Genomic DNA, 18,016 nt, shown 5'->3' on the forward strand with positions numbered 1-18,016 from the left:
TGAGAAATATGGCTCTATAAAGGTGTAAACATGTCAAAGTTCATTTTTTTGGTCAAATGTGCAGCCCTCTACTCTAGCCAGTTTAAAAAACATAAAGGAAATGCTTTATTCTATGTTATTAGTCAGTATTTCTAGTCTGGTTAAGAAGTCAATGACTTCCTTTTATTTATTTTCATCAGATGCCTTCATTAGAATGAAGATGAAGCTTGTCTACACATCTGAAGACTTAGCTTCTAGGCAAGTCCCAGTACTTATTAATTATATAATTCTATAAAAACCATTTTACCTCTCAGAGCTTTAGTTTCCCCCAATAAAATGGTGCAATGATAGCTGCTGCTCTGCCACTTCAATGCATTCTAAGCATAGAAAATTAAATAGCATATTGGAAAAATACATAGAATATTGCAATGTGATAAACAAAGATTCATACTTAGAGTATGAAGTGTCACTCAACAAGTTGATGGATCAGACTAATGCAGGAGAGCAGAGACCAAGAGGGATTATATATCAATATAAGGTGGGTTTGAGTCACACATGCTATTAGAATGGTATAGCAGATTTTGTTGCCCTGGGGATAATTATCTGTATAATGTTTGAGCAGTTGACAGGATGAGCGCTCTTATGCCATACTTAGTTATCCAAACACCTATGCTACCATTTTGGAAATAGGAATATTAATGTATCTAGGTATGTACAATCTCATATGTAGTAATGCACAACATAAGGGAGTATCATTTGCCTAGAAGGACTGAGGATATCATCTTTATAAACAGGACACCACTGTTACAGTGATTTCAACTGTTCTTTCATTAGCAAGTGATAATGCAACAGAAACTGAGACCCTCATCATTCTTATACGGTTGTATCTGGATTTGGGGTGGGGGAAGAGTATTCTTACACTTTTTAAATCTTTATTTATTTGATAGAGATAACCAGAAATTGAGAGGAAGGGGGAGACAGAGAGAGGAGACAGAGAGACACCTGCAGCACTGCTTCACCACTTGTGAAGCTTTCCCCCTGCAGGTGGGGACTGGGAGCTAGAACCTGGGTCCTTGCACACTGTAACATGTGCACTCAACCAGGTGTGCTACCACCTGGCCCCCATTGTTATATTTTTTTCATACAAGATGTAAAATTGGCTGAAAACTAATAAGTTAACATGGTAACCTTGAATTTTGTGAAAATGAAAATTTAATGCCAAGTGTTATACATCTGCAACTGAAATTAGTCCCAGTGCACCCCTGCTGTTCTCAGATTTTGGGTATGCTAATAAAATACCAGAAGACATGCAATACAATGAAAATCGGTTCTTTGGGTATCATAGAATCTTGACTTAGAAGGTTTTTAACCTTGGCCTCATGCTTCCTGTGGGGCCTGTTGCCAATGTTGCATAAGTGCTTGAATTATTGAACACCATACAGAATTTTTCATCTGAGTAAAATTAAAAATGAAACCTTCAAAGTCCTATTGATTCTAGACATGTTCTATACGCATTAAATTGAACCTAATGGACTGAGAAATGAGCATCTCAGGACGTATAGGTAAGAACTATTTGTATGAGGATAAATTAATCACATCCCCTTTATCTAACTACAGCTATCTATCTGTCTACATGGGTAGGTAAGGGCATGGCATTCTGTTGAATTTCTCTGAGGTGACTTAGAATCAATTTTCATTCAGGCCATTTAAATTTCACTCAACATCAATTCATCATTAGCTCTTGTCTCTGCTTCTCAAAGATATAAGTGGACATGGTTTAATGAATATTCTGACTATGAGACACACTGAATAAGGACCTTAACAGATTAGAATATAGAAACAAGTGACTATGCACTAATTTCCTGATCATTAACTTGTTTCGATATACTATAATCGATATTTTGTCAGCTACTATATATTTTTCCTGCAATGTCCCTTGCCTCATGATTTTAACTGCCTTCTATATGTTGAAAACTTTCCAAGTTGCACCCTGGTTTGAACTTCAAACTCCATATGTCCGATGAGCTGCTACAGAAAGGCTGCTTGCAATCTCATTGCCACCTGAGACTCAACGGGATCATGCTTAACAAACCCAGCCTGTCCTCCTTGTGTTTTAGCTCTCACTGGGTTATGAATGTTTCCTTTCCTCAAGTCCCATATTAAATTCTCAAGATATCATTATTTTATTGTTTACATTTAGCTCAGTCATACCCACCCCTTCTTTTTCCTATGAGCAGTGCTCCGGAGTAGAGTCTCAGTGTTGTTCTGAGTATACCTGCTATCTAATACTATTTCCCTTTAGCATTACTTTCTCCAGTTGGATTTTTTTTTTTTTTCATGGTATGGCGAGAACTCAAATCCTCTTTCCAGCATGCACACTTGACAACGAAGCCTCCTTCTGTCTATTCTCTCCGTGGTTACCAAGTATCCATAGACTGATTCTTAACAGGGCTCTTAAGATGTTTCCTGAGTGGGCGTACAACTGCCTCACTAGTTTCATTTCTCAGTTTGAGTGTATCATGGTTTTGATCTTTACTCTCCACACAAGAGAGTATTGCTTCATATCCCGTGTCGTTATTAACAGTCTTCTCTTGGTTGCAATTGCCTAATGAACTCTCTGCCTCTGGTTAACACCTGTTTGTCTTTCAAGCCTTACCTGTTGCCCCCTTTTCTCCACAAATCCTTCTTTGAAACCTAATATGAATATTTTAAAATGCAGACAACTTTCTGTATACATTATTAACAATGAATGCCTACTAGATGCACAATATCTGAAGTCTGGTTTTGGAATTCTAGGTATCCCTTGCTGTAAAAGAAATCCGGGTGGGGGCAGGCAGTGGCGCACCAGGTTAAGCGCACACAGTAGGAAGCAAGGACCTGCTCAAGGATCTGGTTCAGAGTCCCTCCTCCCCACCTGCTGTGGAGGGGGAATTGCCTCACAAAAGGTGAAGCTGATCTGCAGGTATCTTTATTTTTCCCTCCCCTCTCAATTTGTCTCTATCCTATCCAATAAAAAATGTTTTAAAAAAAAGTTCGCCAGGAGCAGCGGATTCGTAGTGCTGGTACCAAGCCCCAGCGATAACCCTGGAGGCAAAATTAAAAAAAAAAAATCTCAGAATAAAAGCTGTTTCCACATTATTAATAGCTACCAGACCAGATTCTCTTCCAGTCTCATTGCCCATTGATAACTGTCACCTAACCATCTGTATCAGACATGATGAAGCCCAAATGCACTGTCATTTAGTAAATATATTCCCAGTCCAAGCATCTTGAAAGCAGAGGATAATGAGTTAAATTTCTCTGAAGGCAGAGTAGGTTAACGTACTCTGGAAGTGTAACAGTCATCTTAACTGTCTCCTTTCTCTGCCAAATACATTGTCATAAATTGATCCACTAAATGTGAGGAAGGGTATGCACATTACAAGTCTTCAAGTTGTCATATCAGTAGTCTACATTAATCTGCTGTCTGAAATGGATAAATGCACTTTTTTTTTTAGTAGTTATCAAATGGATTTGCCTTAGTCACCTCCCATTTATTTGATGGGTGTTAGCATCAAAATGCTGAGCAGGTAGATTTTTAACTAAAGGAACATATTATGACGTATGTATTCCTGGAAATGAGAAATCGTTTTGTATTTAGAAAAAGCTGAAATTGTGACCCTCATGAATTGTTTGTTTGTTTAGAGAGAATTCTGTGTAGAACTAAGAACTGTAGGAAGTAGGGGTTAAAAGTTCACTTTTAACCTTTTTTAAAATGATTTTTAATGTGCTTTTATTTATAAAAAGGAAACCTTGATAAAACCATATTTTATAATGTTTTAATTATCTTTATTTATTTGATAAATAATTTACTTGAGATGGAAGGGGGAGAGAGAGAGACAGAGAGACATCTGCAGTACTGCTTCACCACTTGTGAAGCTTTCTTTCTGCAGGTGGGGACTGGGGGCTTGAACCTTCGTCCTTGTGCATTGTAACAGGTGCGCTCAATCAGGTGCACTCCCACCCGCCCCCTATTTTAATGCAAAACCAGAGAATGAATCCAAGGCCTTGCATAAGTATTATACAGTTTCTTTAAATGTTTGCAAGAAAGTGGATGAGATAGAGAGGAGAACAAGACATCACAAAATCCAATTGTCCAGTGAGCCATAGCTTGAACCCAAGACTTTGTTCACTGTAAGATGTATGCTCGGAGCTCTCTCCCCAGCCAGATAATAGTAAGACTTAAGGTTGACTGCCATATTTATTTTCCATTTTAATTTTATCATTCAGTAACTATTAGGTGAATATCTTATACATACCAGACATAACTTGGTAATGCTTCGTTGAACTTACAGTCCAGTGAAGGGACTCACCAAACAACAACTACTTATGGAGTCACAAGTTTTTCAAGCAGACTAGTCTGGAAACCAAAACCTCTTTTGGAAACCAGAGGATCAGAGGAGACTATCTCATGGGATATGATTCAACTGGGTTGTGAGACTAGTGTTCTCTATGCAGTAGTATTTGGGCCGAGAAAGGAGAAGTTGAAAATAGACAGCCAAGAGAAGGCTTGGGGATGGGGATTATACAGATATTCTGGACAAAGATCACAGAGCACACAAAGGCCTGATAGAATGAACTGTTGTCTCCGAAAAATTATGTGACACTGTCTCTAGTCTCCATTGATCTGTATCCTGGATGCCATGGTCCTTTTATTTTTTTCCTTCTCTATTTCAGATCTGACCTTTCTTAGCTCACTTGTCAGGGAGTCTTGCCTCTTTTTTTTCCTAAGCCAGTATAAAATTTTACTGAAGAGTGAAAAGAGAAGGTGATAAATGACAAATTCAACCAGAAGTAATGAAATATTACAGCAAAGGACAAGCCCTTTTCTTCAAAACAGGAATTTAGCTTCACTGCTGGTGCTCTCTCCCATTTACCTCTGCTTAGCACACACAGTTTCCATTATAGTTCAGTAAATTCCTAAATCAATATATAGTATTGAATCTCCAGATGAAGGAAAAAAAAAGTGACTTTGTAGAGGTCTTCTACCCCTTCAGTGTTTCCTCATAATCTCTGATCTTTGGGTAAATTTTTAGATTTTAATATTAATAATTACATTCATCCTATGAGAAATTAATGGATGCAACTCTGTCAGTGAAATGAAATTTCATTTTCTTCTTCATAAAGAGAGATGCAACAATATGGATGAAATCTACAATCAAATTGTTGAGCAAAAGACATCAGATTCAAAAGATAGATGTTTTGTGAATCCATTTACATAGCGTTTCAAAGCAGATTAAGGTGAGTTACGCTGTTCGGAAACTTGGTCATTTTTAGTGGGAGTTATCCTTGGGAGGTGGCAAGGATATTGGTTAAAAGTGGGAATATGAGAATTTCTGAAATGCTGGTGATAGATTCTATACATCCTGGGTTTAAACTGCTCTGCTAAGTGCACTTTTATGTATGTATAGTACACGTAAATAGAAAGCTTTTAAATTTTTTTTTTTAAAAAGTTCACTTACATTGATGTCTTTATAGAAAAGTAAAATGACTCTGACCTCATCAACAAGATTCTGGAAATATCTATAGAGCCATTAGGAAGTGAACCTTTACAATGATCCAGTTTGTTTGGCTCAGTTCAATAGACATAAATCAGGTTTCAAGGAAGAGCAGTTTGGGCCAAATTATCTAGTTTCACCTAATGTCTGATGATGTTAAATATGCAATTGTTCAAGCTAGTCAAGCAGTTTTGAAAAAAATTCTCTCTCTCTCTCTCCCTGTGCCACAGCAGAGGTTTAGAGAAGATGTTTCTAGATTGTATTTCAATGCATGCAGGATGCATTTCCAATATGCCCATTTATTTCATCAGGAGATGGTATGGTGCTGTATACTCAGCCTACACACTGTGGATTTATTGTGCTAAAATATGGATTTCATGGTAAACAAAGAATATTTTTCTGAGCTGACATCATTTCAATAGGCATATGAGTTTGTTGACTAGCCTTCCATTTTCTGCAAGAGCAAATCAATGGGATGGAATATGTGATTACAGATGTAGATTCTGGTTTTACTCCTGCAAGTGCCAAGAAAGGAGATGTATCATTGCACGCTAGATTGGTACTGTGAAATATCAAAATTCTGTGTACCTTCCCCATTTTTCAAGTAACTTTAGGCTTTGAAGACGCATCGTTTCACACTGTTGCTGTTATGACTCTCCTCTCCCTGCTCATTGGAGGGTAACTCCTTCTTTTTCTTTCTTTCTTTCTTTTTTTTTTTTTTAAGAAAACCCAATTACAATGTTTTAATGAAACTATTATAGACTGCTGATGCTGCAATCTTGGTGGCTGGTGGCCTGTCTGCTGATGAAAAATATTGTGCTATTGTGCAGGATGAAAGGGAGTGGGACATGCAACACTGGAAGTGTTTGCTCTCGTTCATGAGTAGTGTTGGGTGCTTATACTACTATTTATCTCTGAAGTGTGCCTTGAAGAGCTACTCAATAACTTATGAGTCGCATGATACAAGTAGGTATCTAAAGTAAACTAAGGTAATTTAAGTTATCATCCTCAAGACTACCTGGAAACGGGTAACTGAGTGATGAGAATGGCCTGGAACATTGCTCACTTTTGTGGCAAATGAAAAGTAGCACCCAGTTCAACTCACAGGAGAGGAGTTTACCTGATAGAGACGAGTCAAGTGACTTAGAGAAAATTTTCTACAATTGCACAAAGGTACGTTCATGTCTATCCGGATATCAGGACAGAGTTCTCTGTTCATCTTGTAGGAGGGGCCACATCAGGTAGTAAGCAGAACAGGTCAATGGGAGAACAAACTGTTCCAGCGGAAATGGGGGTCTAGTTGCAAAAGAAACAAACCAAACTTCCAACCACATGTCTGTTACTACTTTGCATATTTAATAATTTTTTTTCCCTATAGCTCACTATCACTGCAATGATGTCAGCTTGATTTTCATTCTCCTCTGCCGCTCTCCTCTGCACATGTTCAGCCTTCCCTCTGAAAGCCATGGACCACACGAGCCACAAATGATTAGGGTTGGGAAATTAAATCTGTGAGCAAGCAGAACTAATGAAATGCTTCACAGCCCAGCAAAGGTGGGTTGAGAATTCCTGGAAGCTAAACAAACCGGCAACTGTTAGGTACAAAGAAGGGAGAGGATTGTATTTGTTCTATAGAGACAGAGCGAGTGCGTAATCTTAATGGCACAGCCATCAGCATGCCCTGAGGTCTATAGCTTTTCTTATTTTTATGGCTATATAGACCTGCATTGTCTACATATGGATATAAATACGCACATGAGCATCTTAGACATGAAATTTACACGTCACATTCCTTGTGTTTTTATCTCTAATGGCGGCTGATCTTATCTGTAGGATGTTGGAGGCATTTTTAAAAATTTTGTGTGTAAATAAATAAAAATAAATATAAAAAAATATTTAAAAAGGGAGTCGGGCTGTAGCGCAGCGGGTTATGTGCAGGTGGCGCTAAGCACAAGGACCCGCATAAGGATCCTGGTTCAAGCCCTGGCTCCTCACCTGCAGGGGTGTCGCTTCACAAGTGGTGAAGCAGGTCTGCAGGTGTCTATCTTTCTCTCCCTCTCTCTGTCTTCCCCCTCCCCTCTCCATTTCTCTCTGTCCTATCCAACAACAATGACAACAATAATAACTACAACAATAAAACAACAAGGGCAACAAAAGGGAATAAATAAATAAAAATAAATATAAAAAATATTTTAAAAAATATGTGTGTAAAATTGTCGCACATGAAACTTTTTTTGAAAGCCAATATTTAGTTTTATTTATTCCTTTTAAAAAAACATTTATATTTATTTATTATTTTCCTTTTTGTTGCCCTTGTTGTTTTTTATTGTTGTAGTTATTATTGCCATTGTTGTTGTCATCATTGTTGGATAGGACAGAGAGAAATGGAGAGAAGAGAGGAAGTCAGAGAGGGGGAGAGAAAGATAGACACCTGCAGACCTGCTTCACTGCTTGTGAAGTGACTCCCCTGCAGGTGGGAAGCTGGGGACTGGAACTGCTATCCTTACGCCGCTTATTTTATTTTATTTTATTTTATTTTATTTTATTTTATTTTATTTGCCACCAGGGTTATTGCTGGAGCATGGTGATTGCATGCCACATCCATCAATCCTCATGGCCATTATTTTCTCTCCTCTCCTCCCCGACCCCCTCTTGGTAGAGATGGAGAGAAATTGAATGGAAATGGGTAGCTAGAAAGGGAGAGAGAAAGAGACACCTGCAGTACTGCTTTACCCCTTGGGAAGCTTCCCCTCTGCAGGTGAGAACCTGGGACTTGAATCCTGATCTTTGCACATGGAAATGTGTGTGCTCTACTGGGTAAATCACTGCTTAGAGCAAGTACAGGAAAGTTTTTAACAGTTGCTTTAAGACTAGCATTGTGAGTTCATAGAACTCATGATCATTCTCAGGCTGTTATTAAAAAAAAAAAAAAGCTAGATCAGGGAAGAGAGTAGCTCTCAAATATGGGAAAAGCATATAAGTATCATTTTTATGGTGTCTCTCTCTCTCTCTCTTTTTTTTTTTTGCTCTTTCTACTTGCTTGCTGTTTTGAGTCACTGCAAATTATTGTGCACTTTTGCTTTAAGGCGTCTATTTCCCCTGACATATGGGTACATGTGCAATGTCTTCTGTCTCATGGGCACTGATCTATAGTTAGGTTCTGTGGCTTTGTTAGGAGGTGCACCACCCGACATGGAATTGGGGAGTACTGTGAGCTAGGAATGGTCTCATCAGAGTGCTGGAGCTGACGGGTTGACATTCCACGCCTGGTGTCTCTGGTGTCTCCGGACACAGTCCGAAGCAAAATGTGGTGGTACTGGTTGTACTGATTTGCTTCAGCCCAGCAGAAGCAGTATTAAATGGTGTGGATTGAGTGAAGTGTGCAGGAAGGCAAGCCATGCCCTAGAGTTTCCAGGACTGGGAGAAATATGGGTTTTACAGAGAAGGGGGAAGGTTCCTGCTGTCTTGGAGTTTAAGAAGGCAACAGATAGTTATTATTGTTTCTAGTCCTATTTCCAACTCTGACACCTTCTCCCCAGGCAATACCTTTGGTCTGTCTGCATGTTAGTTGTCGGGCTCAGGCAAAAATCAGTAAAGTCATGGGTCCCTTGGAATATACCTAAAATAGACGTACTAGTTTTTTCCAAAATGGAGACCCCAAATCTTATCTGCTATATTCTTGGTTCCTGACTATTAAGCAATTTGTTCTGCTTTATATCTTAATGCTTTTTCAGCCATCAAGTTCCAGATGCTGCCATAATGCTAACCTGATTTTCCTGGGCACCCATCTCTCCAGAACCTTGTCCCACTAAGGGAAGATAGGGAAAGGCTCGGAGTATGGATTGACCTGCCAATAACCATGTTCAGCAAAGAAGCAATTATAGAAGCCAAACCTGCCACCTTCTGCACCTCATAATGATCCTGGGTCCCTGCTCCCAGAGGGATAAAGAATAGGAAAGCTCTCAAGGGAGAGAATGGGATATGGAACTCTGGGGGTGGAAATTGTGTGGAATTTTACCCCTCTTACTCTATGGTCTTGTTAATATTTTTTATTTTATGAATAAATTAATAACAATAAAAAACTGGAAAGGAATGCTTGCTCAAGATACATCTCTTACTTCAGAATTTTTCACAGGAGCCACAGCCTTCCATTCTTCAAGGGGTCCAGGTACCAGGTAGGAAGGGACAACTGATGGAACCAGTAATACAAATACCTTCAAAAGATGGTATTATCCAAATTTCTGTTGCGATGCAAGGACAAGTTTTGATGAAATGGAGTGTACTTGGTACTCAAAACTGGGTAGAGGAGAAAGAATTCTATTGCTCAGTTAGTTCATTATAGGAAGGTTTATTTAGCATGTGATTCATGTACAGTATGGCAGTCATTTGTTTTTTAAAATTTTCTCAAAGTCTTTGGTTTGGTGTCAGGTACATATCTACTGAGTTTGAAGGCTTTCATCATTAGCAAAATGGGGCCACTCACGGTCAGAGTTCTGTCAGTAGAAACTTTACCTTACATAATACAAGAAGGCATTGACTACTCTCCTCATTATTTATTCTAGTCGATTCCTCCTCTACAGCTCTTGTTACCATTTCTTCTCATAACACTACAAACGGACCTTTTCTATAACCCAGACATTTCTCTCCTGGGGATTTACATGGAAGAAACAAACAAACAAAGCTATTAGAAGAGATCTGTGTACACGTAGGTTCACAGTAGAACAGTTTGTAATAGTGAAAAGTTGGAAGTAACCTAGATGTCCAATGACAGATATGTGGCTAAAAATTGTGTTGTATATCTACACAGTGGAATACGACTCAGCCATTAAAAATGATGAAGCCATCTTCTGAGAGCAAGAACTCCCCATTTTGAGAGTTCCTCCATCTTAGAGACTTGCTTTACAAATAAAAGACAGTAAAAATTGAGAAGCAAGCTGACCTCTCCCACAGGAACACCTGAGTCATCTGGGCAGCCACAGATGACTTGTTTGAACTTACAAGAATGATTCTGCTAAATAAGTGTTTATGTGACCATTTGAATTTTTGAAATACCTACTCAACTTTACCCACTCATCTTGCTTCTGTATACCTGCTCTGCTGAGATGAAAACTGACTCCACAGACAGAGATCAGAGTGAAAAATAGTTCAATAGATAAAGATGTAATGTGTAATTTGTGCCCTTTGCTTTGCTCAAGATATTGCTCAGGATGTAATATGCAACTGTTTTCCTTAGATAAAATGTACATCCTGCTTGTGTAACCCCCATCCTTTAAGAGTATAAAGCATTGAGTCTCAGAGTTGCTCAGCGTTCTTAGTCCAGTGAGTGGTTCCAGCTAGTGAACCCTTAGCCTTCTTAGAGAGGCTGAGTTCCCCTGTATGAGTGAGACTCTCTGTGTGTACGTGTGTGAATAAATCTTTCTGAACATCATTACTCTGTCCGTGTCTGTCTTGGTTTGTGGTCGGGCTTTGTCAGTGGCTTTCTAACACTTCTTTGTATCACTTTGGATGTAACATGCAGACATCATGTTAAGTACAATAAGCCAGAAAGAGAAGGACAAATACTAAATTATTTCATTTACAGAAAGGACTTAAATAAAGACAGAGAGGAAGAACACAAAGTGAAATGCAGACAGGGCATGGTGTATGGCATCAAAGCAAAGGACTCTGAGGAAGAAGGGAGAGGGAAGGGCTGAAGAGAACCTTGGGGTCCTGGTGTATAATAATGTAAAAAGGACCGGGAGTCGGGCAGTAGCGCAGCAGGTTAAGCGCATATGGCGCAAAGTGCAAGGACAGACATAAGGACATAAGGATCCCAATTTGAGTCCCTGGCTCCCCACCTGCAGGGGAGACTGCAATTGTCTATCTTTCTCTCTCCCTCTCTGTCTTCCCCTCCTCTCTCCATTTCTCTCTGTCCTATCCAACAATGACAACATCAATAACAATAATAACTATAACAACAAAGAAAAACAACAAGGGCAATGAAAGGGAAAATAAATAAAATAAATATATATAAAAATAATAATGTAAAAGGACCTTGGCTGTAGGTGAGAAACTTCTGCAGAGAACTTTCACAAGGTGATGAGAAACTGTACCCAGGTATCAGTAGCTGCACTGTAGCCCATTAACCCCTTCATAAAAATGATGAAAAAGCAAACAAACAAACAAACAAAATTAATGTTACAATTCCTATCTTCCAAAGACCCAGGGTGTTGGTATACCTTCCACAAACACTTCCAGTGCACTTGTTTATCTCAAGAGCACAGCATTTCCTGTTTTTTTTTTTTTTTTTGGAAGACTGGTCCTGAAATAGATGCAGTCTAGAATATTCCCAGCGGTGACCACGAACTGCAAACTCAGACTGACAGGGATGCAGAGGTTATACAAGCTCTTGTGCTAAATATGAATATATGTGGGCCCTAATCAGATTTATGGGGTAAACAGTTATTGGTATTTAGTTTTCTAATTTTATTTATAAAAAAGAAACACTGAAAAAACCATAGGAAAAGGGGGTACAACTCCACACAATTCCTACCACCAGAACTCCGTATCCCATCCTTCCCCTGAAAGCTTTCCTATTTTTTTTGGCACTTTTATTTTATTTTATTTTATTTATTTTTTTATTTATAAAAAGGAAACATTGACAAAACCACAGGATAAGAGGGGTACAACTACACACAATTCCCACCACCAGATCCCATCCCCTCCCCTGATAGCTTTCCTATCTTTAACCCTCTGTTAAAGTATGGACCCAAGGTCATTGTGGGATGCAGAAGGTGGAAGGTCTGGCTTCTGTAATTGCTTCCCTGCTGAACATGAGTATTAGCAGGTCGATCCATACTCCCAGCCTGTCTCTCTCTTTCCCTAGTGGGGCGGGGTCCTGGGGAATCGGAGCTCCAGGACACATTGGTGAGGTTATCTGCCCAGGGAAATCTGGTTGGCATCATGCTAGCATCTGGAACCTGGTGGCTGAAAAGAGAGTTAACATATAAAGCCAAACAAATTGTTGATCAATCATGAACCTAAAGGCTGGAATAGTACAGATGAAGAGTGGGGGGGTGTCCTCCATTTTGTAGATAGCTAGTAGGCATATTTTAGTTATATTCCAAAGGGCCTGTGGCTATACTAGCTTTTTTTTCCCCCTGAGCCTGAAATCTGATATGCAGGTAGATCCTAGTTATTGTCTGGGGAGATGATATCATGGCTGGAAAAAGGACCAGAAAGTTGGATCAGGGCAGAGAGTAGCTCCCAAATATGGGAAAGGTGTGTAAATATTGTTGACTGTAGACCCCATTGATTTGATGTGATCTGGGGCCCATATTCAAGGTTTAGGCCCATCATGTTTGGGAATCTCAGGACTCCCTGAATAGGGTTCCAGGTCATGGGGTGGCCTGACAGTGACTAAAGACTCATCATTAAAGTATACCAGTCTCTTGCCCTTATTCAGCTTTTTCAGTCCTTGCTTTGATAAGGATAGTTTGGGAGGGAGTGAGGGAAGTATCATAGGAAATAGGTGAGGAGGGTATCTAAGTCTAAGTAGACACTATTGCATTAGCAACTTTATACTGACTCACTGCAGACTATTGTCTACTTTTACTTTATATTTTATATCTATATATATGGCCCTAATTTATGGATACATGTGAACATATGCTCTATTTCATGGGACCTGGTCTATATCTAGGTTTTGGGACTTTGTTAGGAGGTGAACCACCTGGAATGGAATTAGAGAATCCTATGAAAGGAAAGGTCTCATCCAAGTAATGAGGCTGAAGGGTTGACATTCCGTGTCTGATGTCTCTGGACACAGTCTGAAGTGAAGCATGCTGAGGTGGCACTCGTTACATTGATTAGGTTGGGATCAGCAGATGCAATATCATTTGGTATGGACTGAGGGAAGCATGCAGAAAAATCAGCCCCACCCTAGAGGTTCCAAGACTGGGGATATATTATTTCCTCATATTAGGGAGTTACTCTCTGCCCTAATTTAACTTTCTAGCCTTATTCTCAACTTTGACACCATCTTCCCAGACACTATCCTTAGTCCACCTGCATGTTAGCTATCAAGCTCAGGTAAAAATTTAGTACTAGAGTCACGAGTCACATGGCACATATCTAAAATAGACTTCGTAGCTTCTTCCCACTAGAAGACCACTAATTTCATCAGTTCTAGTTCTGCTTTTTGGTTCCTATTTGTTAAACAATTTGTCCTGCTTTATATCTCATCAACTTTCAGTCACCAAGTAGCAGATGCTGCTATGACTCTATTCTGACGTCCCTGGGCTGATGACCTCACCAATGTGTCCCTACCCCAGTTGGGAAAAATAGAAACAGGTATGGATTTATCTGCCAATACCCATTTCTAGTGGAGAAGCAGTTAGAGAAGTTGGAACTCCCACATTCTGCACCCCAAAAATAATTTTGATCCATACTCCCAGAAGGATAAAGATTAAGGAAGTTTCCATTGGAAGGGATGGGGCATAAAAGTCTGGTGATGGGAAATGTATAGAATTATACCCATGTTAGGGAGTCTGGCGGTAGCGCAGTGGGTTAAGCACATGTGGCGAGAATTGCAAGGACCTGCGTAATGATCCCGGTTTGAGCCCCTGGCTCTCCACCTGCTGGGGAGTCGCTTCACAGGCGGTGAAGCAGGTCTGCAGGTGTCTATCTTTCTCTCCCCCTCTCTGTCTTCCCCTCCTCTCTCCATTTCTCTCTGTCCTATCTAATAACAACGATATCCATAACAACAACAATAATAACTACAACAACAATAAAAAACAAGGGCAACAAAAGAGAAAATATATAAGTAAAAACATTTTAAAAAGAATTATACCCGTTATATTATCATCTTGTTCATCATTATTAAATCAATAATAATAATAATAATAAAAGGAAGTACTGTCAACTGTAAACTAAATCCCCCAAATAAAGAGGGGGGAGGAAAAGGCTGAAATACTATTATTGAATTAGTCACAAAACAACATGGGACAGTCCTAGAAGAGTTGAGCACTTATTTTCCATAATGCACTTTAAAACACCAAATTTAAGACTGGCAAGACAGCTAACCTGGATGGGTTACTGCTTTGCCATGTGTGCCTTAGACTGGAATCTGACCTTCATTACACTGAGGGAAACTTAGGTGCTATGGTGTCTTTCCCTCTCCTACATTTAATTTTATTTTATTTGCCATTTAAGAATGATCAACAAGATTATGGGATAAGAGGGGTACAATTCTATACAATTCCCACCAGCAGAGTTCCATATCCCTCCCCCCTCCATTGGAAGCTTCCCTATTCTTTATCCCTCTGGGAGTATAGACCAAAGATCTTTATGGGGAGTAGAAGATGGGAGGTCTGGCTTCTGTAATTGCTTCTCTGCTGGCAATGGATGTTGGCAGGTTGATCCATACTCCAAGCCTGTTTCTATCTTTCTCTAGTTGGGTAGGGTTCTAGGGAGGTGGGGTTCCAGGACACATTGGTGAAGGTGTCTGCCCAGGGAAGTCAGGTTGGCATCATGGTAGCATCTGGAACTTGGTGGCTGAAAAACATTAAGATATAAGGCAGAAAAAAAGTTAAATAATCAGGAACCTAAAGGCAAGAATATGAAGATTTAGAGTCTCTATTTTGGGAAAAGCTAGTAGTTCTATTTTAGGTATATTCCAAGGGGCCCATGACTTTACTAATTTTTGCCTGAGCCCAATAGCTAACGTGAAGGTGGGCTAAAAGTACTGTCTGGAAAGATAGTGTCAGAGTTGAGAATAGGACTAGAAAGTGGGATCAGGGCAGAGAGTAGCTCTCAAATATGGGAAAAGTATATAAATACCATTAACTGTATAACCCATTGAGCTGACCTAGGGCCTATGTCTATTCATATTTAACACAGGAGCCTGTGTAACCTCTGCATCCCTGTCAGTCTGAGCTCGCAGTCTATGGTCACAGTTAGAAACATTCTAGACTGCACTTATTTCAGGACCAGTCTTCCTCAAGTGCAGAGTATGTTGACCCAGCCTCTCATGGGAGAGTGGGTCATTTCCTGCCATTGCTGTTCTACATTGTTCCCCTCTACTTCTATTTCTCTGAAAATGTCAGTCAAGTGGTGGCAATGATATAACGGTAAATATATATATATATATATATATATATATATATATATATATTATTTTTATCCTCCAGGGTCATGGATAGGTCTCAGCACCTGCACTACCAGTACACTACTCCTGGTGGGCATTCTTTTTTTCATTTTATTTGACAGGACAGAGATAAATTAAGAGAGAAGAAAGAGATAGGGAGAGAGAAAGGTAGACACCCACAGACCAGCTTCACTGACTGCAGAATCTCCCCCCCCCCAACACAGGCTCGGAGCAGAGGATCTAACCCCATCCTTGGGGGAGGGAGGGGCGGTGTCCTTGTGTTTAACCCAGTGCACCACTGTCTGGCCCCATATATATATATATATATATTTTCCCTAAGATTGCCACTAGAGTTATAGCTGGGACTTGGTGCTTGCAAGAAGACCCCACCACCTCTACAGGCAGTCATCCCCCTCTCTGCCCCTGTTTTTTCCTGATTGAGATAGAAAAATAGCAGATGGAGAGAGAGGGAAAGAGAGAAAGAAAAAGAGTTGCAACACTGCTCCAGTACTTGTGAAACTCGATACCATCACCCCCCCCATCCCCGCCATGCAGGTGGGCATCAAGGCCTTGACTCTGGGGTCCTTACACATAGTAACATATGTTCTCTACCCAGCGCACCACTACTGGGCACTGACAGGCATCTCACCGAACTTGGATGAATCCTGTGATAGTTGGAAATGCCCTCTAGATGGTGACTTCTGCAGTGGATACTAAGTCATGAGAAAAGTAGATGGTTGAGGGCAACTCTTGCCTGAAAGCTAAATAACCTGTGTGTCTGTGGATACCTTTCCCTTGAGATAGTAGCTATTGGAAGCCCAAGACCAACCTTTCAAAAAGATTAAAGAGATGCTATTAATTGCTATCGATCATGGGTCAACAAATTAAATTGCATCTGCAGCTGTATCTCCGAAGGGTCTAAATGAGAAATGCAGTTAATGGGTCTGGCTGACCCAATGTTGTGATTAATTAAAAAAAGAATGAAACCCAAAACAAACAAAGGCAAAGAAAAATGCAATGGGGACAAGGAGGGGCAAGGAGGGGACACCTCAATCGAAAATTTAAGACGTTAACTTGCCATTTAATTCTGTATGTTCTGGGAGGGAAGAAAATCAGAGATGATCTCAGTGAGTAGGTAAACAATTATATTTTTAGAATTTTCAGAACATTGATGTGTTCCGGGAGGTGGCACAGTGGCTAAGGCACTGGACTCTCAAGCATGAAGTCCTGAGTTCAATCCCCGGCAGCACATGTATCAGAGTGATGACTGGTTCTTTCTCTCTCTGCTATCTTTCTCATGAATAAATAAATAAAACCTTAAAAAAAAGAATTTTCGGAACACTGATGAACAGCAAAATGAAAATGAAACTAACAAACTAACATTTTCTATCTCTGAAGGGAATGTATAGAGAAAGGTATCACTAATTGAAAACAAGTATTAGTGATTTAATGTTGATTTGCAAAAAATCAGGTTTCGGAGTGGGTGGGGCTCACAGGTGCCATGAATCAGCTGATTATGCTAGCCAGGTTCTGGCGTGACTGGAGCTCAAAGCAGATATTATTCAGCAAAATTAGAGAACCAGGCTGACTAGGGAAATATTTTACATGAACTTTTAGAGTTTGCAGCAGAGGTCATTCAGAAAAATCAGCCAGTCAGGTTCAGGAGTTAGTGGGGCCCACAGATGTCATGAATCAGCTGTTTGGTTTGGTTTTGTTTAAGTTCTGGTTTATGGTGGTGTGGGGGGATTGAACCTGAGACTTTGGAGCCTCAGGCATGAAAGTCTCTTTGCATAACCACTATGCTATCTACCCTACCCAGGAATTAGCAGATTTGGCAAGTCAGCTTCTGGTGTGGACTGAGTTGATAAAAAAAAGGGGGTGGGGGGAATGCCAGACAGTGGTGCACCTGGTTAAGCGCATTGTAATGTGCACTCAACCAGGTGCACCACCACCCAGCCCCTTCACTTCCTTTCTACGGCACCTCTACACCTATTACTAATTCTCAGGTGTCTTTCCTTTTTTCCTTTGTGCTCTCACATAAGTGAAACTGTGGCAAACGCTAGAAGAAGAAGTGAAACTGTGCCTGGCTTCGTCTGGTGGTTTCCTGATTCGTTTCCTTTCCAGTGTTGGTTGATTCTTGGTGACAAATGCTTCTGATCCTGGTGGAAGAGGGGTACAGAGTGAGAGATATTACTAATTTATTACCAGTTTACAACCCTATATGTAATTGCCACCGAGTAGTAAAATATTGTTATTATTGCCATTTCAGTCTTTGCCATCCATTTCAAGAACTTTGGCAACATAGATGGCATTTACTTAAACTAAGTGAAACTAGTACTAACAAATATCATAGAAACTAGCATACTGAGGAGGT

General features: G+C 40.0%; 1 long non-coding RNA gene across 1 annotated transcript in view; it reads left to right on the forward strand.

Moving 5' to 3' along the window:
• Positions 1–7,399: 7,399 nt before the first annotated feature.
• The window catches only part of LOC132539393 (uncharacterized), a 299,247-nt gene continuing 288,630 nt past the window's right edge, over positions 7,400–18,016 (forward strand). The window contains exon 1 of the long non-coding RNA XR_009550647.1: positions 7,400–7,723. This is a non-coding gene — a long non-coding RNA (uncharacterized LOC132539393). The remainder of the gene's footprint in view (positions 7,724–18,016) is intronic.

The sequence above is a fragment of the Erinaceus europaeus genome, chromosome 7, assembly GCF_950295315.1.
Source record: "Erinaceus europaeus chromosome 7, mEriEur2.1, whole genome shotgun sequence".
NCBI classification, from domain to species: domain Eukaryota; kingdom Metazoa; phylum Chordata; class Mammalia; order Eulipotyphla; family Erinaceidae; genus Erinaceus; species Erinaceus europaeus.